Raw genomic sequence first — 26,590 nt, 5'->3', positions numbered from 1 at the left:
ATAATTCAGAGGGCTACCAGCCATGGAGTATCTTGGGCCTATGTGAGTTTATATAAAAACTCTCAAACCTCCAGCAGTTAAGGAAAAACTACTGTCACTTTGCTATTCACCAAAGAGAGATCCAATAATTTATTGAACTCTTTGGGTATTTGAAGCAAGTGGGCATTCTACTTGGACCATTATATTGGCTAGACCACAAATAAGCATCCTTTGAATAGGGTCCAGACCAAAATGTATGCTGGAAGCTATCCAATGAGCTTTCCATGTTCTCTAAACTACTATCCTCTTGAAGCTGCAAGTGTCTCTGACTGACAGTTTTGCTGTCTGGAGTCTCTGGCAAAAGGAGGCACCCTACATTCAGAGATGTTTTTTGATATTTTGGGTTTGTTGCCTCCATGACATAGTTACCCCTTATGGAAAGCAGCAATCAGCTGCTATAAGACTCTACTTAAAACTGCACACTGATTCCTTGAAGGCTTTGTGACTTTCCAGCCTAATATTACCATTTGGGGTTGGGTTGACTTGGATTCAATGTGTAACAATGGCTAACAAGGAAGGGTCCAATAATCCTCACTTGTCAAATAGAAATGGTATATTCAAAAATAGTGCTTGCCTGGCCCCTATAGCATCTTTTCTTTATGTGAAAAGAAAAAAAAATGGTAATCATCTCTCTGAGGAAATCTTTATCCTCCTCTCCACCAATTGAAGCAAAGCTGTTGGCTTTGGGTCCTTGGATCCAACAGGATCCTTGATTCACGGAGATTACCCTAAATGCCTAGGCCTTGTTCACTGATATTTCATCTAAACTGACACTTGATGGTATCCACTGGACTGCTACAGCTGTACAACAGCAACACCAGCTATGCATAACTGAACATGGACATGATGGTTCAATTCAGTTAACCAATACACTCCTTGATGAAACTCATTTTATGTTTACTGCCTCTTGAGCTGCTGCTAGTAGTCTAGATTATTTATTCTGCCACCTGGTGAACTACAGACTGGCAGATTAGAGACATCTCTTTAGGACTACAAACTGTGGAAGCAAACCATACTGCTTATTGAACCATCTGGGCCAATCATGGAGATGCTTACAATGATCGGTGAAGACCTGTTCTTTGATGAGACCAAGTGGAATCAGTATGCTGCATTGTCTAGAGTGTTCCTGTTCTTGTCTACATTTACCTCCTACCAGATATGGCAACATATCCATCGCCATACATTGAGCACAAAGTCAAGGAGTATAAGTTTAATTTTTTTAATGTTTATTTTTATTTTTCGAGAGAAAGAGAGACAGAGAGGGAGAGACGGAGGAACAAAGAGAGAGCGAGTCACAGCATCTGAAGCAGGCTCCAGGCTCTGAGCTGTCAGCACAGAGCCTGATGTGGGGCTTGAACTCATGAACCATGAGATCATGACCTGAGCTGAAGTCTGAGGCTTAACCGACTGAACCACCCAGGCATCTCAAAGACCATGAATTTATAATCTACATTTTACCACAGCATGCCAGACATATGAATCTTACCATAAGTATATGTGTTTGTCCTGTGGTAGGAGAAGCCACAGCAAATTGGGTTTTGCACTCACCTGTTCAAAGCATATTGACTAAACCAAACTATGGAGCCCTCTCAGGGGGATCAGCAATGCCTCACAGCTCTTGACATTTTTTTCAGATTACAGTTCCATATCTGATCAGCATAGTCTGACACATTACAACGGCTCTTTAAACTAGTCTATGTCACATGTTCAGCTTTATAGACCACTTACAGACTTATACTGGTGCATCTTTTATCTAAAGGTCACATGACAATGAGCTAATAATTAAGCGATTCAATGGACTTCCTATACTACATAAGAACCACAGGCATCTTGTATTGTAGAACATTGGAATAGTCTCAAAAATTGACTTAAAAAGGTTTCTGGGTATATCTGCCTCATGTCTTCCTCATTTACACACCTTAGTGTATCACTTTGCCACCAAATAAAGCTGTGCTCAGAAATGGGTCATCTCTTTTCAGTCACTGCTCCCAAAAAGGATAAAATGATTAGATAGATTGATAGATAGATAGAAATAGATTATAGAGCTAGAGATAAAGAGATAGAGATATAGAGATAGAGATGATAGAGATAGAGAGAGAGAGAGAGAGAGAGAGAGAGAGAGAGAGAGAGAGATACAGATTTTGGAACTCCACCCTGACCATTATTGAGCATGGTACTTTTTGCTTTCGCCTAATATCAACTCGGGGATATCTTGGTTTGTACAGTCTCTATTTAATTCTTATTCAACCACCTAGATTATCTTAGAAGAGTGGCATAGTTACATTATAAAGATAATGACCACTTGGTTGAGTACATTGCTTGTTAAGTTGCCTACAGTAGCCCATACTGGCCAAAGTAAGGGAAATAACAGAGCTTTATAATTTTAATTAAATTGTTCTTATAACTTTTGTACCTGTCCCTTCAAAATTAAAACTGTGACTGTCAGGAGGGGATGATTGAGAAAAGGTAAAGTTACAGCTACTGTAATGGGATACAAGTATTTCAGGCACTGGAGGAGAGCAACAAACTGTCACCTGGGCAAGATCATCTTAGACCCTTGGAAAGACGGATGGCAAAGGAACATTAATATTTCTTTTTTCCTATAGATCACTCCTAGAGCCTTCTTCAAGAAAAATCCTCTTGTGTATCTTTCCCAAACTAATAAGCACTTAAATTTAATTGATTTCTGGGTCTGTAAGTTCCTATAAGGAAGCTCTGGCCACCGTTTGATTGCCATTCATCTTAAAATTACCAAAAAGTCTATCAAAAGAGAACGTGATAATCCTAGTCCCTATACTTCCCAGTAAAATTCTTGTAAACACCTTTAGTTATCTGTTTCATCCATATTTCCACTGCTGCAGCAGAGTGATTCTCTGGAATGGATGAAGGTTATCTGGCTGATGGTGTACATAAGACAGAGTGGAGTAACTGTCCTCAAACATTACCTACAAAAACAATGTCTAGACTGAAGTATTCAAACTGAATTGAGAAACCTGAGACCTACCAGATGGCTAGGAGGCCACAATGGGGCAATGTCAACTTGTGATCTTGGATGATATAGATTCCACTTTAGGAGCTCCAATAATTATAAATGGCTCCATCCTTTTAGGGACATCAAGAGTACTTTTGGGATTATAGGTCTTGTGTGGAAGCCAAGTATTACCTTATTTCTTTCCCATAAAATTATTATTGTCCTCTTAAGAGTAATCACAAGAGGTCTCCAAGTTAAAAAACACTCCCAGTGGGTAATGTAACCCTTAAATGACTGCATTGTATCTCCAAAATGAGCTACACTTAGTTGCTTGGGGAGCCTTCTAGAGGGATAAATGATTTGCTACTTATACCAATGTCATAGTTTTCCCTACAATCTGAGTCATAGTAGGAAAAATTAGAATTAGAAAATTGTATTAGACAAGGTGATATAAGTGCTTGCTTCAGCAGCACATATACCAAAATTGGAATGATACAGTGAAGATTAGCATAGCCCCTGCACAAGGATGACACACAAATTCATGAAGGAAAAATTGACACAAAATTTCTCTTCAATATTAGTTGAGGTGATCAAAGATACCACCTCAGTCCTGGAATGTATTCAGGTTAACCTTAACTCAGTGGCCAGGCTTGTTATAGATGATATTGGCCATAAATTTTTTTCTTGCAGGGCAAGGTAGAGTCTGTGTGATCGCTGATATATCCCACTATACCTGGATTAGTGCCTTGATCCAGATGGGAAGGTCAAGGTGGAAACTTAAGGAGAAATACACCTGGATTTCTAAGGTAGATCGAGATGGTTTATAAGATTTGCTCACATGATTGGGTCTGGAACACTTGATGTTAATATTGAATATTGCCTTATCCTGCTGCTCAGAGTCCTACTGATAGTAACCTTAATTAAATATAGTATGAGACAAATTTAACAGATTTGGTCCTAACCTCTATGAGTCATTGATCAATGCACCTGACAGAGTGGTGTACTAGTAGGAAACTTTTCCAGTAGTCAAAAGAGTGTTGAATCAAGGGATAAGTATAGTTGGAAGACAATTCTCTGTGGGTCCTGCACGTTTACAGTTCAATACAACAAAGATATTGTTTCTCTTTAGGGCAAAGATCAGTCAGGTTTACTGCCCATTATAAAAGATTCATTATTCCTATGGTTGGAATTCTACTCCTCTTATATAACCACTATGTGTGAGCAGATATTTCACCCATTTAGCATTGCCCTGTGGGACACCAGCATAAAATGCCGATACTCTGACTACTACCATTGCTGTGAGTAATAAAATTCTTTGTGTCTTATTCAGGGGTGTCATGTCTTCTGCCATCACCCATGAAACTGTAGCAAGCTAACTTGGCACATAGGTAGGGTAAAGTTTCAGACCCTTCTAAGTTCTTGACAGCTGTATGACCAGTGCCTACTAATTATGATTTCAGTTACATTAAGAAGAGTGAATTTTAGCCTATAGATCTTGTAGCTAACATTTTCCAAGGATACTAGACTTTAAAATAGTTAAGTAAATAAATGAATGTGGTTATCTAGAAGGTTATTCTGTATGTCCTGAGGGGAAATCTGGTTTCCATTAAGAGGATTTATGTTAATAATTTGGAGAAATTTATACAAAATATGGAAAATGCCCAATGACACAAATTGTTCTTTGATGTTTGCAGATAGTTTGAAGTCTATGGATTTTTTATTTGAGAGCCCTTGTTCTAAAAGAACCTACTCCTCTGGAGTAGAGGATGAGTATGCTTCTTCTGGGCCAAGCTTCTGGCATCTCCTAGGAATAATCCAAATAGGTTACAATATCTTCTCACTGAATTCTAGGAAATACAACATACTGATAATCAGAACACTAGAATGCTTGAAGAAGATTTATTGCTATATAGATGGGTATGTATATATTGGTATATTATAGATACGGAGTCATATGACTCAGATAAATTCCAAGAAATAGAAAATCGTTACCCATTTGGAGTGAGTTATATAACCATCCCTCTAGCATGAGTTGTTTAGTGAAACATAGCAAAGAATGGTCGGACAAACCTTAAGGAAATGTCTTCCTATAATTCCTTATTCTTACAACAAAATGGATCGACACTTGTAATGTTAAAGTTCCCTTCAGAAATTGTGAGGTAAAGATGTACTTGGGAAAAAGTATTTAAAATTTTCTTCTTTGTGGGTATTAGAAAAAGGTACTCAGAGTAGGAAAAGGTTATTAGCTTGCTATTAGTCAATCCCTGCTGAGCACAGTAGAACATAAAATAGGAATAAAGAAAGGAAGTCAGCTCTCCAATCCCAGCTGCAGGCTGATGAATCAGTTAGTGATTAATTGTTGCTACTAGTAATTGAAATAATCATATTTCAGAAAGAGGGGAAAAAGCATTTGATCTCTAAAATGCTTTTGCCTAAAAATGTAATTGCTGCAATATTATTGGATGTCTTAAAAAGAGACATAAAATTCTTAATGTAAAACTAAAATGACCATGATTCCCAAGATTGACCTAACATCTGGCATTAGGTTTTGAAAACCCTCCTCTGACTGTCAAAACACTAGCCCTCTTATTTTCTTATATACATTTCTTTTAAGTAAAGTTTGCTTTATAGAGAAGACAGCATAATGTAGAATGCAAAACAATAACAAACTAATACACATTGTCTTAATTCCAGTAAAGCCAGTGAGTTCACATTTACTCCCCCCAAAATGGTGCTTATATTTTTAAAGTAATGTTAATGTCTTAATCAACAGACTTTATCATGTTCCAAATTTTAAATGTGTATGGCCCTATGCCAAGGATCTGGGGAGTCACTGCCTTCAAGTAGTTTACTCCTTAATTGTGAAGATATAGCATGTACTTAAAGTGTTACCAATCAGTATGGTGCAGATGAGTGCTATAGAAAGATTTCATGAAGTTATAAATTTGCATTTGGTGAGTACTTAACAAATTCAGGCCTTCTAGAAAGTTTTTTTTTTTTTTCAAAACTAATCTCCACAATCATCCTGAGATGAAAGTATCATACCTATTTTATTTTATTTTACTTTACTTTATTTTATTAAGTTTATTTATTTATTTTGAGAGAGAGAGAGAAAGAGAGAGAGAGAAAGAGAGAAAGCAAGGGAAAGACAAAGAGAGGAAGAGAGAGAGAATCCCAAGCAGGCTCCACACTGTCAGCAAGTCAGAAGTCAGAAGTCTTCCTGAGGAAATGACACTTGAGTAGATAAGGAAGTTAGCCAACCAAATGGATAACAGTGATGGGCCATGAATATCAGAGAAAACTTCATTCCCAAACACTTCATAATATGTTGTAAGCGACATATCCAAAATCAAATTCACCATCCCACCTATATTGGTATCATTATAGAAAGCCCTTCTGACTACCTCTTCTTTTGTCTGTATTACCATTTACCTTTAAAAATCAATTCATGGAGCGCCTAGGTGGGACAGTTGGTTAAACCTCTCATTTAGGCTCAGGTCATGATCTCATGGTCTGTGAGCTCAAGCCCTGCATTAGGCTCTGTGCTGACAGCTCAGAGCCTGGAGCCTGCTTCAGATTCTGTGTCTTTCTCTCTCCCTTCCCCTCCCCGACTCATTCTCTCTCTCTCTCTCTCTCTCTCTCTTCTCTCCCTCAAAAATAAATAAACATTAATTTTTTTTAAATCAATTCAGAAGCCATCTTCTCCACAAAGACCTACCTAACCTTTTTCCTCTGACCTACCATTCTCTTCTAGGTCATTACGGTCACACGCATTTTCCTTTTGTAAGAGCAACAAATAAATGATGTGGCTTTTTTTCCCTCTGGCCTAATCCTCACACCGTTAAACTTAAAGCTTGTTTTGACCTCTGTAACCTCATAATATTCATCTTTCGGTGAAATGGCAGTGCTTTCTTGCCTCTAGTTACACTGTGCCCACCATCCTTTCTTTCATCCTTCTATTTAATCTCCCACTGGATCCCAGCTTAAGCACATCACCAAAATTTAGATTAAATCAAGAAAAAAGTTTTTGACCAATGGCTGCCTAATCTGTCACTGAAAAGTAGCAACAACATAAAGCTTTTATCAACCAGAAAATGTACCGTGCTTCCTTTGGGAAGGCAAACAAGACAGCAGACACAGAAGCCTCGCTCAAAGGAGGAAAAAGAAACTGAAGGATTTTAAGAGTAACACCTGTCAAATGGAGCAGTAATGTGTACTGTTTGACAAAATAGGCTGGTGACTGTCAAAATAAATAATAAACCTTCCAGCTCTGACTAATGACTGAACTACACTGGAAGACTTGAGGGAAGCATCCAACAAAATGCAAAATTGAGAGGAAAATTGGAACGGTCGGCACAGCCTCCTAGCAGCTCAATTTGAAATAATTTTGGAAAAACTCAAACCATTCACCAGGTTTCATGGCAGAGGGGGAAGTTCCAACAACTCTTCTGACCGAGCATTCCACTTTCGTTAGGAAATCACATCTCTTCCGATGGAGTGCCAAGAAGTTGCTCTCTGCTTTTTCAATACAGAAACAATCCTGCCGTGACTGTGGCATTCTCTGTGCAGACTTTCAGCTGACTGCCAATAATATCATCAGGAAGAGCAGCCAGAGCTGGACCCCTTTGTATGCAGAGTGGGGGCAAACAGCAGAAAAGGCAGGGATCCAAAGAAAGTCCATTTTAATACCTTTTCACTCGCATTGCTTCCCACTCAAAGCACCGATTTTCCTTTTCCCATAGCTCCTTAGAGGGGTCATCTTATTTTCCCTTTCCAGCAAGCAAGATTTTCTAACATGATTATGAAGAAAACTGCCCGAGTGCCTGCTCATAATGTTCTGACCCTTACCAGGGGCAGTTTCATTTCAACAAATTGTTTCTTTAGAGACCCCAAAAAGCCTTGATAAGTTCCTGCTCTAAAATTCAATAATAAATCACAAGTGGAAGAATATATCGTTAGTGGAGGAATTTTAAGCATCTCAAAAAATATAGTTCTGCAAAAGCTGTCTTGCTTCAGAAATTATCCACTTATGTGTCAAGTTCTAAGTGGCAGAGGTAAGGACTGGTTTGTCCCTCTGCATGACTCCTTTAATTGTGCTTTTGTTCTCAGGAGAAGCTATTCTTTGGGCTCCCTAAGTCAAGGTGTTAGAGAAAAGAGAAAAAACACTAAACAGAATATCTGTTTCTGAGGAGAGGCCCGTCTAGATATCATTTAGCCTACAGTAACATGGCTTGCTTTCTCACTTTATTTTATTTATTTATGTTCTTTCATTATTTATTTCTCCTTCATCTGTTTGATGCATTATATCGTCTTGACTCTGTTCCAAATATGTTTTTCACAAGGATTTGATTCTGTCATAAGTAAACAATTTTGAGACGCAAAATAAGCAAAATATCAAACCAAAAAACATACATTTAATATTTGTTCATTTCTAACCAAACACAACTGCAAAAATTTGTAATTACAAAAAAACATCCTAACCCTTTTGTTTGTTGGTTGGTTTTAAGCATGTCTTGGAGAGTTGTTCTAGTCTAAAACTGCATTTCTACATAATTTTGATTGCAATATTGATTAAAGCAAAAAAATCAGGACAAATTCAGATTGCATAATGGACATCTGAACTCAGGACCATTCCAGATATATGGGTAGCAAGTAGCTGTCTACATGTGTCATAACTGACATAAAAAGTTGGTTCCTTCAAATATCCGTGACTGATAAATGGACAGGAATTAGGATGCCCTTGCTTCCTACCCAGTGATTTCAACATTCTAGGATAATTTGATTCACCAGCACATTTGGTTGATCCACCCTACTCTGATAGAGGATGATCCAACCCAGTCACCATCATGTCCAATGTATCCTGTACTTCTTGTAGCAATTATTCTGCTTGGCAGGACACTCTTCTCTAAAGCCTTCTCTCCTCATTATTCTTGCTGCCTCTGCAGGGTCAGTAATGTGTCTGCCAGTAAAGTGTTGTCTCCTTCCATTTCCTATTCCCATAACCACAAGGAGTAGAAGCAGTTCCCCGGTTGAGGAAAGAGCATTTGTCCATTAATAACCACACTAGTCTAGCAGCCAAATCCCTTGTTGATGCTCTGGTCATTTTTAACGTGGACTACTATAACCACATTCTGTGCTGTCTCCAAGGCTTTATTCTTCATTCCAGTTTAAAATGATCTGCATTCTGCAGATCGAATCATTTTCTAGATGGATTTAACTTATCCCCATGGGAAGGAAGAGCCTGGGCTTGGCAATGTTGCATATAGGGTGCATGGTGTGGAATGTGGAGACCTGTGTCTACATTTAAATACACAGTATGATGAAGGAGACCCAGCTTCATACTTTGTTGTTTTAGGTTGGGGGGTGGGGTGGGTATTTCAAGTTTTTTTTTGCTTTTTGTTTTTTGCATTCCAGGAATCAGGAAATTGCAAATCTTATTACAAATTTATGGACTACATTTGACAAATTGTAGAAATTTGCTCTGCTTGTGTCTCACTTTATTATAAAGTATTGAAAAATATTTTGTGTAACTTTCGCAGGCTGAAAATGTCACCAAGGAGTACTGCCATGCCATTGTTTATGAACTTCTACTTTGAGGAAGCCAAATCAACAGAGAGAATTTTTAAGTTCCCTGAGCAATAGGTATATTGTCCAACATAATCTTCAGATAAGAGTAAAACTAAGGAATGTAAGATAATTATAGAGAAAGAATAACTGTTTGCAACCCTTGGAAACTCTGTTTAATTTCCTAGTATCCTAGACATGTTGAGGGCTTAAGTTTAGGAATTACTGAAGCCCTATAGGAAAGAGTTAATTCATTACCAAAAGGTGAGCCATTTCCTGTCTGCTCAATTGTAGAATCAGACTAAGTACTATTTTATCAAAGGAACATTGGCTGTCACCCAGCGTTAATCATTTTCAGAACAATTATGATTTACTTTAGACATAAGGCTGATGGATCTCTATTTCCAGATTCCATTTTGGCAACTTTGAGCCTTACCTCATATGTAAGATTATTGCTGAAAACAGTGCTTCTCCAAATTGTCCTCCTTCATTCCTTTTTGTCTATCTTAAAAAAAAAAAATACAATTAATTACATTTCAGCTAGCAAGCCTATGTGACTGCCAATGCTAACTCAAACATTGTTTGCATATAATCCTACACAGATGTGGAGCCAATAGGGAGCTGGATGACTGTGTGCTTTTACACATCTTTTAGTTAAATTAAAAATCCAAAAGCTAAATCTTGTGTTCTGGGACAGCATGTGAATTTGACATTTCCTGGAGGTTATTAGAACCATAAACCAATGACTAGACTATATTCATCCATTTAAGTGGTTTGTGACTGAGAAAGACTAAATATTTACAAGGTCTTTCATCGTTGGACCCAATATAATGATTTCATCATTTTAATAGCTCTTTGCTCAAATGTGGTGGCATCCCACTTAAATTTTAGAGACATGCATTTCACATAGTTTCGGTCTCATTAACCATTTGAGTAAGGCCCAAGAGTGACAAAATACACAGCAAGAGTTCAAGGCGTTGAAATCATGATTTTACTTTTGATTTATGTCCTCCCTCCTGATTCGTGCACGATTTACCAAACTTTCCTCAAAATGTTCAGATAAGAGGAGATATTTGTACACACACATTTGGTCAGAAGAAAATCACTAACCGATCTCAGGCATCGGCTTATAAATGCAGGGCTGTGCACACAAATGGGATCGGGCTCCCGAATGTGAATGAGCCAGGACAAAACCATCACAGCCACTATAGAAGCAATTGAAGCAATGTGCCCCACTGACAGCTGCCTGAGTGACTTTGTCGTGTATAGGAAAACACAGGATTATCCCACAAAACCCATCATCTAGTCATTTGCCCTTCCTTTTAAGAGTTATAAAAATGCCTGAATGTTCTTTCTCTCAATATTTCCCTATCTATGTTCCTAAATCTTGCTGTTTTCTGGAAAGAAAAATGAGTCGGTTATATTGGCTAATAATTATTTCCCCTCTTTCCTCTCATATATGCTGAAAACTTAATCTAGTTTATTTTCAACATAGAAATGTAGGAACAACATTAACTAGGTCCTTTTGCATTTGCCTCTATTAATCACAGGTTTTCCCTTATATTAATACTCATTCTTTTGCATGAAAGAAAAATAAAACATACCGACTGACATAGACATTATCAAAATAAATTTATGGTTACCTCCCCTAAAGTGCACAAAGGATATGATCTATTAGAACTTTTGTACTAAGACTTTTGGAATGCTCTGTTCATAGTAGTTGACCTCAACAATTATTTCATAAATCATTAACCTAAAGCACCTATCAAGAATGTTTTATAATACCTTGGTTGGATCATCTGTCAAGCAGTAGTTTTATGTCATGATGAGGTTAGAGTCAAAATGAAAGAAGTAAGGGATAAGAGGGTTTTTTTTGTTGTTTATAATATGCTGATCTTTAATGAATGTTCAAAGAAAGTCATATACATGCAAAAGGGTGGTTTTTCTTTTTACCCCATAGCAGAGGGAAACACATACACGCTCACATGTGATTAAATGTAATGTTTATAAAACAAATGCCATAATATGCTGGAAAGATATTAAGCTGTAAGTAAAACAAAACAAATATTTAAAACAAAGCAAAAGCTCTCAGTGATGTGTTGGCTTTAATACTCAATTTCCTTATCTGTTATATGGGAACAACATCTGCTGTGTAATACTTTACAAACTTATGGAAAGTATAAAATGAAACGATGTGCTTGAAATAACTATAAAAATAAAAATCAACACGTAAGAAAATGATATTAATTCACCGATAGTGTTGGCAAGTGAGAATGCATGAACAAGACCGTGTCTGCCTTCTAAGAGCTCTCCTGCATTGGAAGAATCAGACCCATAAAATGTAATGGGTAAAACAGTAGGGAGTGCTGAGCTGGCTCGGAACACACCAGAAATCTATGTAAAAGAGACGACATTTAGACTTGGTATTGGAGGTAAATAAAGGGCTCTTCAAGTGGAGAAGAACGACAACAATATTTCGAGCCGAGGGAACAATATATATACATACAGATAGGCGGGAAAACTCACAATGCGTTCATCAAGCTCATGGCTGAAATGGGGGAACAGGAAGGCAGCGAGGGAACAGTTCTTGAAGAAAAAACTGATACATCAGTGTCATTTACGTGTTAATTTCATGAGTCAAGCATTCATTGCCTAACTGATGGAAAGCTCTTGGATTTTTTTAAGTGAAAAATGTATGATATGATGCATATTTTTTAAAAAATTAATCTCAAATTAATAGGCCACATGGACCTATTATGGAAAGAATTGGTAGACAGAGTAGAGAGAAAAAAAATGGCTAGGCAGTTATTCAGAAAGAAAAGATAAACAGGGGTGCATGGGTGGCTCAGTTGGTTGAATGACTGATTCTTAATTATGACTTAGGTCATGATCCCCGGGTCGTGGGATTGAGCCCTCTGTCAGGCTCTGCACTGAACGTGGAGCCTGCTTGAGATTCTCTCTCTCTCTCTCTCTCTCTCTCTCTCTCTCTCTTTCTTTCTCTCCCCCTCTCTCTCTCCCTCTCCTTCTGCCCTTCCTTCCTGCTCTCATAGGCACTCTCTTTCTCTAAAATAAAAACATTTAAAAAAAGAAAAAAAAAGAAAACATTAGCAATCTATGTTAATTTGGTTTGTTTTGCAAAAGATGAAGGAGAGATAAGTTGAGCAACAGAAATGTGGTAGAATTAGTAAGATCCGGGAACCACCTAGCAGTGGGTAGTAAAGGAGAGGTAGTGATATATTGGTGTATTAGGGATATCTGATATGTGAAATGGGTGTAATTCTCTAAGCACTTATTTAAAACTCTACCAGTATGAAAGGTGTCCACTGCTCTAGTGTAGTTCTCCATGATGTTTGCCAATAAGTGGCGTATTCCCTATTTGACCCCTCTTCCCCCCATCACATAAGACATTTAAAAAATATGTAGCGCAGATGTAGCTGGCAATCCCTTCCCTTCAGTAATTTCTGAGATGAGATATGGAAGATTTAGGGAAAATCCCACTGTGCCTACCCCTTCTTATCCTGAGCAGCACTCAGTTAAATCCTGGGATTTCGGCAGGGGTCTTTCCTACATGATTGGTGGAGTGGTTGTGAATCACCATGACATGCATCACCCGAGGGTGTCCTTTTTCACCCAGTTCACTGATATACTTTGCTCAAGGGTGCAAATGTTCTTGATAGAAACTTACTTAACTCATCTCTTTCCCCATGTTTGATGCATGGCCTTAAAATGCCTGCATCATTGCTGTCTGGACATCTTACACTCTAACCTCCAATGAGGCAGGAATTGAGCCTAATTAATTCCCATCTATAACATTCATCCCTGCCTCCTAAAAATATGGACATTTAATAAATGTTTTGGTGATAATGGAATAATTTATCTCTTCTAGGGTGCATCCCTTTCAACTGAAGCAAGAACAGCATACATTGTACTGGTTTAGGGAGGATAAATGTAATTCCATGACAATTAAAAATGATAGGAGGAGTAAAAACCCATCCATCTGCCTAATGGCTAAACTTCAGTGGTGAAGAATTGATAATTCTAGTAGAATTTGTTAGTGGAAGAGTCTTTTATTTTAATACATTTTAGAAACTCAGGGGAGTATGACTACCCCTGCTAATACAGTTGTGTCAAGCCATTTACTTATTTATTTTTTAACGTTTATTTATTTTTGAGACAGAGAGAGACAGAGCATGAACAGGGGAGGGGCAGAGAGAGAGGGAGACACAGAATCGGAAGCAGGTTCCAGGCTCCGAGCCATCAGACCAGAGCCCGACGAGGGGCTCGAACTCATGGACCGCGAGATCGTGACCTGAGCTGAAGTCGGACGCTTAACCGACTGAGCCACCCAGGCGCCCCATGTCAAACCATTTAAAGCAACCTCATTGAACTCAAGAAAAGGACAGGAACTGTGTTTTCACTTTATCACAAAAGAAATTGAGGCAGGCAGGTGGCTCAGTCGGTTGAGCATCCAACTCTTGATTTTGGCTCAGGTCATGATCCCATGGTTGTGGAATCAAGGCCCGTGTCAGCGGGGAGCTTGCTTACAATTCTGTCTCTCTCTCTGTCTCCCTCTCCCCCACTTGCAGGCTCTCTCTCAAACAAATGAGAAAGAAATAAGTTCAAACTTTGTTCATATTGTTTCCAATATTGTACACAAACACAGACTTGAAGCCACACATATACATATGTATGCCTCTATATGTGGAATGTGTGTGTATATAGTCATGGAGAGCGTATATATGACTTAATATAGGATATATATGAATATCTCTTCCTTGAAAAATAATTATTTTTCTTAATGGTTTACTATTTGAAAAGATTTTTATATTCTATTTTCCAAATTAAAAGCTACTTGTCAACTGAAATAGATACACAGATCAATTAAAATAAACTTTTATTGATACAAACTTAAGAACTACGTCATTTTTATTGTTGTAGTAATTTTTGTATGGGTGTGTTTGTTTTTTATACCTACCCAAATTGAACCATGCGGTTCCTAGAAAACTCTTTCTGGAAACTTGGTTGATTGGTTAAGGTTTCGTTTGATAGTCACATAATCAGCGCTACAAGCTTGGAATAAAAAGAAAAAAATCTAAAAGCAACGCAAAAGGCAATTTCTCATTCTTACTAGAACACATTTCACAAATCTGTTCTATTTAGGTTAACATGTCTTGTAAAACAACAGGAAAATTAAAAGTGCAGTGTAACTCTATGGCCTAGTCTACTAATTTTTTCTTGTTCAGTTCCCAGAGTGGAGGAAATTGTATTGGTTATTTCAACAACTTAGAAAAACCATTACCTGCATATTTTCAAATCAAGCCTATTAAAGCACATTATTTCAAGTCAAGTCTATTAAAGCTACTATTGTGATCGTACTGTATTTGTCATCAACATATAATACAAATTCAATTTTATTCTTTTGCTCCAGCAGTTGTTGTAGTAGATAGCGAGCTCTAAAAAGAAACAATATAATCAATTCACTAGTTTTTAGTATACATCAGAAATAGAATATTTAAAATTTCATTTATAGAATTTTAAATCATGGAGTTGATTTCATAGATAGTACTCAAATACGTAAGGGACACATTCTTATTTTAGAAAATGTAGTTCTCATTTTATCATTTATATTTATGTCCCAGTAAACTTGCTTTTTCCTTTGATTTAATTTTATCCACTGAAAAATTGCCTCTGATGTGTTTTGCATTTCTCCCCCTTCTCCAGATCTGTCCTTACATGTTTCACAACCAGCAGATTTACTCTGGTGCTGTTAGCAATTTCTGCCACAAGAAAAAGTTATGGGTTTTTTTCCTGTGGCTCCCTTGCAAAGGTTTAAGAGAAACTGAGCTATATTTCAGTTCAAACTGACATTTCTGTCTGGTTAAGTTACTTAGTTATTTCTTTTAAAATTTAATTTTGTGGCTCAAAATAAATAACCATTGTTAGTTTATATTGGCATTTTGAGACAAAGTTTACTATTCCTAATAGTATTTTACTTGAGTTAACATTTTTTATTTATATATTTGATTTTTAAAGGTTTTCTGAATTTATAATTAGATTTATTATGTTGTCGAATAAAATAACTTCAAAAGTGTGTGTATCTAGTTTTATATTGCTAATCAATAGAAAAATAGCATTAGAAACCTAAAGTTTAATTTTCCCCCCGGAGGTCCTCTTTGGATCTACAGGCTGACACTGTGCCCCCTCTGACAGGTAATTTGAATTACTTGGACTTTACTTTTCCTATCTGTGAAGGTAGGCTTGAAAGACTTGCACTTTAATACCTTAAAACTCATGCTTATTAGGAAAAAGATATTGACTCCCTACTATGTTTCAACACTGGCAATACAAATGTTACCCAAATAAAATTAATAAGAAGAAGAAGAACTTAGCGAGCACTTTCTGGGTGACAGACATTGTGATGAGAGGCCCGTGTCAGTAAGGATACATAGGTTACACTGTAGCAAAAACAATTGTCAAATCATGAGCCGATGTCCAGTGTGGGTCCCCTAAGCTAATGAAAACCCCTTCTCAATAAACATTTCCATAATAATTCCAGGAGGGGAAAGAAGTTACAGCAAATTTTAATTGGCTTGTCTTAAAGCTTCTGCATGAGACTCCCTTCTGTCCACCTTTCATGAGCCAAAGCAATTCACAAGGTCATGCCTAACTCCAGAGACAATAGAATGTGTAATCATACCAATGCCTCAAGGAGAAGAAACAGAATATAAGGACTTGAGGGTCTTCTTCAATTCACAAATCAGCTTCCCTAACAAACACCAGGACCGTCTGCCAGCTCTAACAAGCTCTACTCCCTTATCTTCCTTTATTTTTTTGGATGACTTGTAAATGTATGAAATTGTATTGTTTGCTTGTTTTGAAGATTTTGACATGGCTAGATATGGATATATCTATAGCTAGAAGGTGCTGTCTATCAGGGCAAGGACATTGTCCACTTTCCTTTCTTTTCCTCTTCTTTCCTTTCCTTTTTCTTTTTCTTCTCTCTTAACTCTATCACCAGCCTACCTTGGCACCTAACACATAACAAATACATCAATGATAAATACATGGATAAATAAATTGTCTCCACTTTACAAATAAGGAAACTGACTCTTAGCAGTTACATTAACTTAAGAAGACATAGGTATAAAGTAGCAGAGCTGGAATTCAGAGCCCAGGTGTTTAAACACTCAGTTGTATAGCTACTATGCTTGATAATGACATAGGCTAGTAGGAAACACACATGTAATTGTGAGGTAGCATGACAAATAACAAATGACAAATATGTATAAGAGAAACATATATGAATTACTATGGAATTATAGAGGGAGTAAAATCTATCACATGTAGCATTTTGAAGGTGATGAAAATAGTAGAAAGGAAGATTTTATGGAGGAATACTATGCTGGATTTTGACTGAGATCTTGGAGATGTGTTTACTATTTTAGGTAAAATTACTTCTTTGACTTTCTGCTATAACGCAGGCATGTGTTAGCCACTAAGGATATAAAAGTACCCAAGGCAGAAAAAGCCTTTGCCCTTCTAGTGCCTCTAATCTCACGAGATATGTGCCAGTCACACACATACTGACAAAAATCATCCTTCAGTGAGGGACTAGCAGTCTTAGCTACAGCTTTTGGAAGAATAGGTGTGGGTAAGAAAGAGGAGATTTCACCGGAGTAAAATGAGCAGATTGACAGGATCACAACCTGCAGAAAGGTCTCTGAGGGCCATGTACACCAGAGGCTGCCCCAGCACGTGACCATGGAGCCAGATGATACAGGGCTTGAGTCTCTTCTTCCCTCTTTACTAAAGCATCCCCCACGATAGTCTTCCACATTGCTTTTCCGGCAGAGTCAGAGGAAAAAAAAAAAAGCTTGTCATAAGACAGACTTATGGCAAGAATCCAGAAAGAAACTACTTAAACTATCAGTCTTCTGCACTTAAAAGGCTATGAAATTTGACTCCTCCTAAATAAATGGGGGAAATATCATCTTATCAACAACATACATTGATTACCTACTGAGTTCAGGGCATGTTAGCTGAATTTTGGTTAAGGGACAGTGGATGATATGGGAATGGTAGATAATGATACATTTTAGACATTCTCAGCCCAAAATAAGCAGTAAAGGCACTAAGTCTGTTGACACTCAGAGGAAGGAGAGACATCTATGGGATACAGTGGATACTGGGATGGGGCCAAAACAGCGGCACTTTCCAGGCAAGTGGGAGAAAGAGTTACCAAAGTGAGGAATTATATCATTGAGGATTATGCTTGGCTGCCTATAATAGAAAACCCCAAAGTAACAGTATCTTTAAAAGAGATAGGTTTTATTTATCTCTTACTAAAAAGCCCATAAATGCATAGTACAGTATGACCTGATATTTTCCCAGGATCCTCTTTTCATTCTGTCATTGATTCTGAGGGGACAAAAAAAAATGATTGCATACTCAAAGGAATAATGGCTGAGAGTTAAATAAAGGAACTATTTACAGAAGTGTGAAATAGGTTAGGAGCAACAAAAGAGAATGTTGAAGGTCCCAAGGACTAGCAAGGGGTTTGGGCGGGGGTGTGGGGGGCAACACTATTCTCAGACTGTTTCAAGGAGTTTTAGTTGTGGCCATTAGGGAAAGGAGGTGTTGATCTAGAGAGGAAACACAACTACCGCGAAACCTCAGCTCAGCAGAGAGGAGGCAAAGGAAATAAAGTAGTAATCAATTTCCCATTGCCCTCCATTTCATTACTTCTCACTGGCCAAACACAACTAGAAGCTACAGGTGCAAGGGGGCCCAGGATATACTTCTCAGAGCACACAACAGGGTAAAAAGAGTAAAGAACTGAGCTGGAAGAAGAAACAGAAAAATCAGCACAATTCATCCCTCAGCATTGTACCCCTTAGAATATGTTCTTGTCTGGCTTTTCCATTTTGGGCAACTTGCATCATAAACTCACTTGGTGTCCCCTGATTAGGCAATTGGGGTTTATTTACCAAAACCCAGGTGTACACCAGGAGCTACTTTTCAAATGGAGAATAATCACTGGAAGAATAGGGCATGGATCTAATGTAAAACCCAAGTGGTCTCCATTATTATTCTCATGTTCAGATGTGGCAGAGATCTCATAAAATATCTCTGTATACCACAGTCCCCTTCATCATTGTGCCTGCTGGGTTATAAGGTCCATATGTCAGGATGATTGCACTATAGCCTAGGCCTGCTGTGTAGCCTTCTCTTGCTTTGGGCCTTATTCAAAACTGCAGCCTTATACGCTACCTGGTAAATATATTAAAATAACATGCCTGGGGCGCCTGGGTGGCTCAGTCAGTTAAGTGTTCGAATTCAGTGCAGGGCATGTTCTCGCTGTCCGTGAGTTCCAGCCCCACGTTGGGCTCTGTGCGGACAGCTCAAAGCCTGGAGCCTGCTTTGAATTCTGTGTCTCCCTCTATCTCTACCCCTTCCCCGCTCATGCTCTGTCTCTCTCTCACTTTCAAAAATAAACAAACATTAAAAAATAACATGCCCAGATATTTTATATATTTGCACCAAATTTTACAGAAGTAAATTAAGCATTTCTGCCTTTTTTTTCTCTTTGGAGGGTAGTAACAAGTGCAGCACCTTGTCTTTTACTTTAGGAAAGTATCCCCAGACATGCCTTCCTGACATGGACTTGGCAGGCCTTCATGTATCTCACTAAAGCAACTATGGTGCTTGTAACTTCCTTCTGACCGGCTTCAGTTAGCATAAGGCAATGAATCAGTGTGTAGGCTATGGAATGCCACAAGTAAACAACAAAGTTTCCTCCATGTGAGATTAAGACAGAAAGCAAAAATTTGTCATAGAACTAAAAACAAAAAAGGTAAATAGTGCTGCTCTCCCTGATACATGAATGCACACTGTCTCTGATTATGTTAAGTAGCTGGCAGATAAGACAATGTTTTTAGGGTAATAGCATAGCATACCAAGGTCAACGTTACTTTTCATTTGCTCCAGTGAACATATCATATCCAGAACATCTGATTAAGGTTGTTATAATCAACAGTCATTCTCCACGATCCTTCTAATTTTTGCAGTAGTCAAGCAGGAAAGTCAAATGGGTATAAAATAGAAACATTTACTCTGTTATCTCTTAAGTTCTTAATGGTGTTGGGAGTATCCACCAAGAATGTGGTATTGCTTTTGATTGAGCATCACATCTTGGGGGGAGGATCCCATAAGAGGAAGTTGTATGGAACAGTTCTATAATAATTAGCCACTGCTATAGAATTCCTTGGCTAATTAGAGTAATTGTGCCCACTATATCTCTGAAGGTTACCTGCCAACACTTGACCTCTGCCACTCTGGGATCCCTAATTCCACTGCAGCAGACCTCACTGTCTGCTCTAGCCTCATTCCATCGTATAGAGAACCAGTTAGTGTATGTTTGCTTCAAATATTTCAGGACTAGGGAGTTAACAGGAGAAACAATCCCAGAGAATTTGGGGTAACATTGACTTTGCCAAGACTTTGTCTTTCACCTAATCTCCACTAGTCCCTGTTCCGTTCAGAGCCCGTATCTAATAATCACCTATGGTCTGGTTATTTGCTTTTTTTCAGTCACATTATTAAGGGATTAAGCCTCCAGAGAGGACTTGGAGGGAGACTCACAGTAAAGAGTTGAGGCCCTTTCCAAGAGTCTTTCCTCAAGAAGGGCTGGCCTTCCTGCCAATTAAGTCATTCTGGTCCATGAGATCATTTAGGTTTAGGATTGAGTAAGAGGCCATGAACCCCACTACACTACTTCAAGTCTTGTTTTTGCTCAGCAGACCTGGAATTTTTCCGCTTACCTAAGTCAAACAGCAATTAGGAGGCCGCTCAGCTACTTCATTCCCAGAGCCCTGGGAATAATTAGCCACTGCTCTAGACCTCTGTGGCTAATTATGGTAATTGTGCCCACTCTATCTCTAAAGGTTACGTGCAAACACCTGACCTCTACCACTCTGGGGTCCCATCTTTTCCACCAGGGAGCCTAATTCCATTGCAGCAGAGCTCACTGTCTTCTCTAGCCTACAGAGTACAACCCCGTTTCATGAATTCCAGTGATCCCCTCAGCGACGTATTCCTTAATGCCTTAGTGAAGACAATTTCCTGCCAGATGACAACTGTCTTGGTATAATAGCAGTCTTCTCCTGGAGGAGGCCCCAGTTTATCTCTCTGTGCTATGCTTGGACTTAATTCTCATTTGGGACATGGAGTCAATGAGGGACATTGGGAGTGCATACCAAAGAGAATCAATGCCTCCTTATGAAGTATCTGCCCCAGGTAACATCATTTGAAGTTTTGTTTTGTTTTGTTTTCTTTTGTTTTGTTTTGTTTTGTTGTGGCTTTAATTCTTAATGTGGGAGAAGACTGGTTCTCTTAGACAGGAATAAGTAGTTGGGAGAGGCAGAATGGTAGGAGGGGTTACTCCATTAGAAAGGTATGTTCAGACAGGGGTACATCAGTGGCTCAGTTGATTAAGCGTCCAACTCTTGATGTCACCTCAGGTCTTGGTCTCAGGGTCATGAGTTCAAGCCCTGCACTGGCTGGGAAGCCTACTTTTAAAAAAAAGGAAGAATATTTGGACAGATTCGAGGATTCAAATTCTCAGCCTTATCTGTGTCTGTTTGACCCCAAGGCATATCTGGGGGACCTGTTTTTTTCTAACCACCCCTCTTAACTTACCATAAGAGACCTGGTGGGAATGTGCACTGGAGTTTTGCAAGTCTGCAACTTTCACCATCAGGCTTTATCCCTGTTCACATAGTGTCTAAATACTGATTAGAGTTTTGAAACATACTGGCCCTCCAGGATGTTAGTGAAAATGAATGTGCTATGGTTTAAGATAGACTTGAGTTCAAATCCTTCTTCTTTTAGAATGACTAGCTGTCTAACTAGTTATTTAACTATCTGGGCCTCGTTGGTTTTAATGTTAAAATTAGAGCACTGTTTTTTATCCATGGTAAGTGTAAGGAGTAAATGAGAGGACCCATGTAATGTTTCTCGTGAAAGTAGTGCCCTATGAATTCCTGAACTCTCCCCCATTCCATCCTTCCCTTTATTTTCCTTTTTCTCCTTTCTTTTACTTCCTTCAGTGTGACTTCACAGACCACTACTGCTGCAGTCCCCGACCTACCTCAAGAATTCACAACTTTCTAAATTCCCTGCCTTATAAAAAAAATATAAAAATGTTGGAGACACCATTGTATGTCCTTGTGGTATCACCAAACAGGGAAAACATTATTAGAGAAACTATTAAGAAAGCATTGTGAACATCTTGGGAAACCAATAAAACTCAAATATTTATGCAAAAATTTGTTACATTAGCTAAGTAAACAAAGTGAAAACAAGTTTTGAGACCATAAATATTGCAGATTTTAATTCTGTTAATTTTAAGGACACTATTTCCAAAATATAAATAGGAATTGGAAATCTCTAAGAATTTCAGTAATTGACTTTATGGTCCGTGCCCTTTGGCTAATGCTAAATCTGATAGCTGGGTTATTTTTTTAACTTTCTGTTCATATTTCCTCATTAATCATTTGAAAAGAATTAACATTGCAACAGGGGAAAGATCTTTTCTTTTTTTCTTATTCTTATTTACTATACTAACAGCCATTTGTTTGATTTCAGTTTTATTCAGTGATTCCAAATTGGTCAATAAAATGCTAATGATTACCAACATACTATATTTCTCACTTGGAGATCATCATTTAATTCTAACGAATGCCAGTTGGATACTTGTTAAAACAGCAGGAACTAATTCATATATTCAAGTGAAATAAATAAAGTTTGATTGCATATTTGTTCCACTCAGCTTTGATAACTGGCACTGTTAGAGGTTCTTCATATAAATTACCTTGAAAATGCCTGATAACCAGGTCTCACTGACAGAAACTGACATGTCAAAAGTGTTCTGTGCCTAAATATCATTGGTTTATGTCTACTGTAGATGGACTCTAGACCTTGGAACTCACAATCTGAAATTCTAGGGAAGCTCTGTGAGACCTGACAAGGCCCCATAACAGAGACCTCCAAGGGATTATGCATAACTCAGTCTTTTCCAAAGGGTCTCTCTGTGCATAAGCCTACCCACTCCCAATTCAGAAATTCTCCTAAGATAAAGGATAATCCTAGAATTTCCCAAGGTGATTTGAGGGAAATGTTTAATGTTTACTTTGAAATAGACTCCCATAGGGCCTCTACTTTCAAGATTCTTTTGATTTCTTGGAGAAATCCACACTTCCAGAAGTTCACCCTTAAATCTATTTCTAGTCAATCATTTCTCAAGGTTTGCTTTCAGAAAATACGACCACTCTCATTTGCGATAAATTCATGTCGCTAACATCCCAATATAATTTCCTATCTGCTCTTTTCATAAGATCAGTCTATGTATTTACCCTACAGGATCTTATTTTTGTAGCTCCATTTTACAATAGCCAAGGAAGTATGGGAAATGGAGTTTACTTGCTTATCTTGATGTTTTGCCAACTATGACATAAGAAACACACGTGAAGGTAATTTTTTTAATTTACTTTTTAAAATTTTGTGTGATTTCATTACCAGTAATCAGGATCACAGTAGAGTTGAAAATTTAAGTAAATGCAAATGTAAAATGTCAAGAATCTATTGTTCATAATTGAAGAAAACAGTAAAGAAAGTAAGGATGCCCTATAAATAATTTTAATAAGTTGAATAAGGACAACTAGTGATTCTCTGGCTACTGATTACTTGCTGGCTACACTTGCCAAATACCTCTCTTCATGTGTCCTCCTTCAATATCTCTCATACTCAGAGAGAGCACATTTTTGAAGCAGGTCCTTTAAGACAGATTTCACATTTAGCAATCCTTCTTCTTAGAGACTTTGTGTGTTTGTTAGAGATCCAATAGTCTCTGATGTCTGGATGAAAACAAAACAAAACAAAAAAAAATACAGTAAGTGTACAGAACTTTACACAGGGCTCTTCTTGACAAAGTAGAAAGAGGACATGAAGATTTCACTGTTGCCTAAAAAAAAGACTTTAATACTTCTTTATTGTACATATAAATTTTCCACTACTCTTAATAGTTTCTGATTAAAATCTTGACTCTATTTTTAAATTCCAAAGTGCCAGTGTCAACAATATTATTACATTCATATTCTTAACGTGCACAATACTTTATCTCAACTGACGTGACTGACCAGATCATACCGATGAGTCTATGCAAATTCCCAGTTGGTGGATGGTTTATATCAGTTGCTAACTAATTAACCATGTCTTCAGTTATTCAGTTATAAAATGGTTGTTTAATATGTATTTGTGTACAGAGTCATTATGACTTGTATTTTTGGCATATTTGAATGCGAGAGCAGTGAACTATCATTAATACAGAATTTTTTTTAATTTTATTTTTTTATTTTAGGGAGAGTGAGAGCACGAGCAGGACAGAAGGGAAGAGGGAGAGAGAGTGAGTCTCGCACTCAGTGTGGAGCCTGATGCAGGGCTTGATCTCACGACCCTGAGATCATGACCTGAGCCGAAATCAAGAGTTGAATGCTCAACCCACTGAGCCACCCAGCTGCTCCAATACAAGTCTTAACAACAGGGATGATTCTGAAATAGTATTGAATCAGAAACAATCAAAGTTTTTAAATGAGAAAAAAAGTGAGCACAAGCACGATTAAGGTGTATATGAAAAAGAACCCCAAGAGAAAAGTTAAAAGGCTAAAATCTGAAAAGCAAATGTTTAAAAAAAAAAAGGCAACATCTAACTAACAGATATATATTGAGTACCTGGTGTGTGCAGAACACCATGCTTGACCTCAGTTCAGTAATAAGTTCTTTACCGTTTTGTGTAGACATGCCCCAAAGATAGTCATTTATAAATGCATAAGCAATTTCATTGTTATTCTGTGTAATGGAGAAGAGAGAAAAATAAAATCACTTTTCACGTGATGCTCCCGATAATGAAAAGTTAAAAGTAAGTGATCTTTTAATGCTTCTTATTTGTACAACCCACAGAAGTTCTTGGAGGCTGAACTGTGTATCACACAGTATCTATGCACCCACTATATGCTGAAAGCAGCTCTATGGTTTAAAATATCTGCTATTGGGGCTCCTGGGTGGCTCAGTCGGTTAAGCGTCCGACTTCAGCTCAGGTCATGACCTCACAGTTCGTGGGTTTGAGCCCCGCACCAGGCTCTGTGCTGACAGCTCAGAGCCTGGAGCCTGCTTCAGATTCTTTGTCTCCCTCTCTCTCTGCCCCTCCCCTGCTCATGCTCTGTCTCTGTCTCTCTCAAAAATAAATAAAAAAACATTAAAAAAATTTTTTTTAAATGTCTGCCATTAATTGAGTACCTACTATGTGAAGTGGCAGTGTTTAGTGCTTCATGTTTATTAGCAATGATAGAGACCATTTATATGTGCCCCTATTTTGCAGCAAATGACTCCAAAGTTCAGAGAATTAACCAAGTTACCTGAGCTCACACAGCTGATGAGGGAGCAGGGCAAACAGGGAAACTCTGTAACCCTTCACTTGATGTTATTTCTGCTAAATTCTAGAGCCATCCTCAGAGGCATTGTGACATTAAGAATAAAAAGACACCTTCAGAGTCTCGTGTGAATCCTTAAATTGTAATCTTACCACACATGCAATAAACGTATCCACACTTGGAGTTGTTCAAGTACATCCCAACACATGGAAATATACTCTTTTTCATTTCTTCAAACACAAATCATCATGTTAATGTAACAGGAAAATTGCTAACTGTACCCCATTTTCTCTATACACATCTTTTTTTTCTCCCCTAAGATCTAAGAGCACCTCTGAAACAGTAGTTCATTGGTGTTTAAAATCTTAATGATGAGAGTGAGTCACTGATGAGTAGGAATGACTCCCAGTTAGTTGCAGTTCATAATTTCTTATCTGTCTTTTATTCCCATTCCAAAGACTTTATACACATTTAAAAACCCAGTTCACTTAAGACAATTTATTAGAGGTTAAAATCACTTGGGCTAAAACTAGACCAGACAATATTAAAGGTGCTAAAGAGTATAAATAACCACAAAATGTTGATGTTGTAATTACAGAAACTTCATATATAATTCATATAATTATAGGAATTTCAAAGTGGCCTTGAAAATAACATATGGCCAGTTTTCATGGGAAAAATTTAGTTTTAATTCTCTAAATCTATGGAATGTCTATTATGTTCCAGGCCATGAATAGGTAGAGGTGAATAAATAAAATATGTACAGTCCCCAAACACAGAGCTTGCAGGCATGAAACAGACATCCACAAGTAAGTATATAATTACAGAATATTATAGTGCAAGGAAGAAAAGGAGAGAATGCTAATAATAATCATTATTATTATAATAATGTGAGAGCCATTATAGGTTGAGAAATCATAGAAAAATTAATAGAAAATAGTATTTCAGGTAAGCACCTGAGAAAAAGTTAGAATACACAGGTGAAAAATGGTAAGTGGAGTGGCCTAGGCAGACCCTATGTGGCAGTGTGTTTGGCACATTTAAGGAATTGAAATTATCTGTCGGAGCCTGTGACCCAGGCAGATGCTGGAGCAAGGTGATATTATTTCAATAAGAAAAGGCCAGATTCCATAGACCTTAGGCCTAGCATATTAAGGATTTGTATATTATACTAAGGGAAAGATATTAAGGTTTTTAATTTTTTTTTAACGTTTTATTTATTTTTGAGACAGGGAGAGACAGAGCATGAACAGGGGAGGGTCAGAGAGAGGAAGACACAGAATCTAAAACAGGCTCCAGGCTCTGTGCTGACAGCACAGAGCCCGACGCGGGGCTCGAACCCACGGACTGCGAGATCATGACCTGAGCCGAAGTCGGTCGCTTAACCGACTGAGCCACCCAGGCGCCCCAATATTAAGGTTTTTAAACATGGGATTGAGATAATTTGATTTAGATCACAGAATCTAATCACCCACAGGATTTAATTAAAACAACATTACAAGTGTGCATAACAATATATGGATTGTGTTGT

At 37.9% G+C, this 26,590-nt stretch overlaps 1 long non-coding RNA gene and 1 pseudogene across 1 annotated transcript; one reads left to right on the top strand and one right to left on the bottom strand.

Annotated features, from left to right (window-relative positions):
- Nucleotides 1-3,464: 3,464 nt before the first annotated feature.
- Nucleotides 3,465-3,579, top strand: LOC125939272 (uncharacterized; annotated as a pseudogene).
- A 6,430-nt stretch (nucleotides 3,580-10,009) lies between these two features.
- On the bottom strand, nucleotides 10,010-25,103 carry LOC125938702 (uncharacterized). The gene is made up of 4 exons (XR_007462775.1): nucleotides 25,045-25,103; nucleotides 23,342-23,487; nucleotides 14,550-14,644; nucleotides 10,010-10,079 (listed from the first exon to the last, which is right to left on the bottom strand). It is a non-coding gene; the product is annotated as an uncharacterized LOC125938702 (long non-coding RNA).
- Nucleotides 25,104-26,590: the final 1,487 nt, after the last annotated feature.

This window comes from Panthera uncia, assembly GCF_023721935.1.
Source record: "Panthera uncia isolate 11264 chromosome B2 unlocalized genomic scaffold, Puncia_PCG_1.0 HiC_scaffold_24, whole genome shotgun sequence".
Classification (NCBI taxonomy): domain Eukaryota; kingdom Metazoa; phylum Chordata; class Mammalia; order Carnivora; family Felidae; genus Panthera; species Panthera uncia.
The sequence above is the reverse complement of the archived record's forward strand: the minus strand, read 5'-3'. Positions and strand labels throughout refer to the sequence as shown.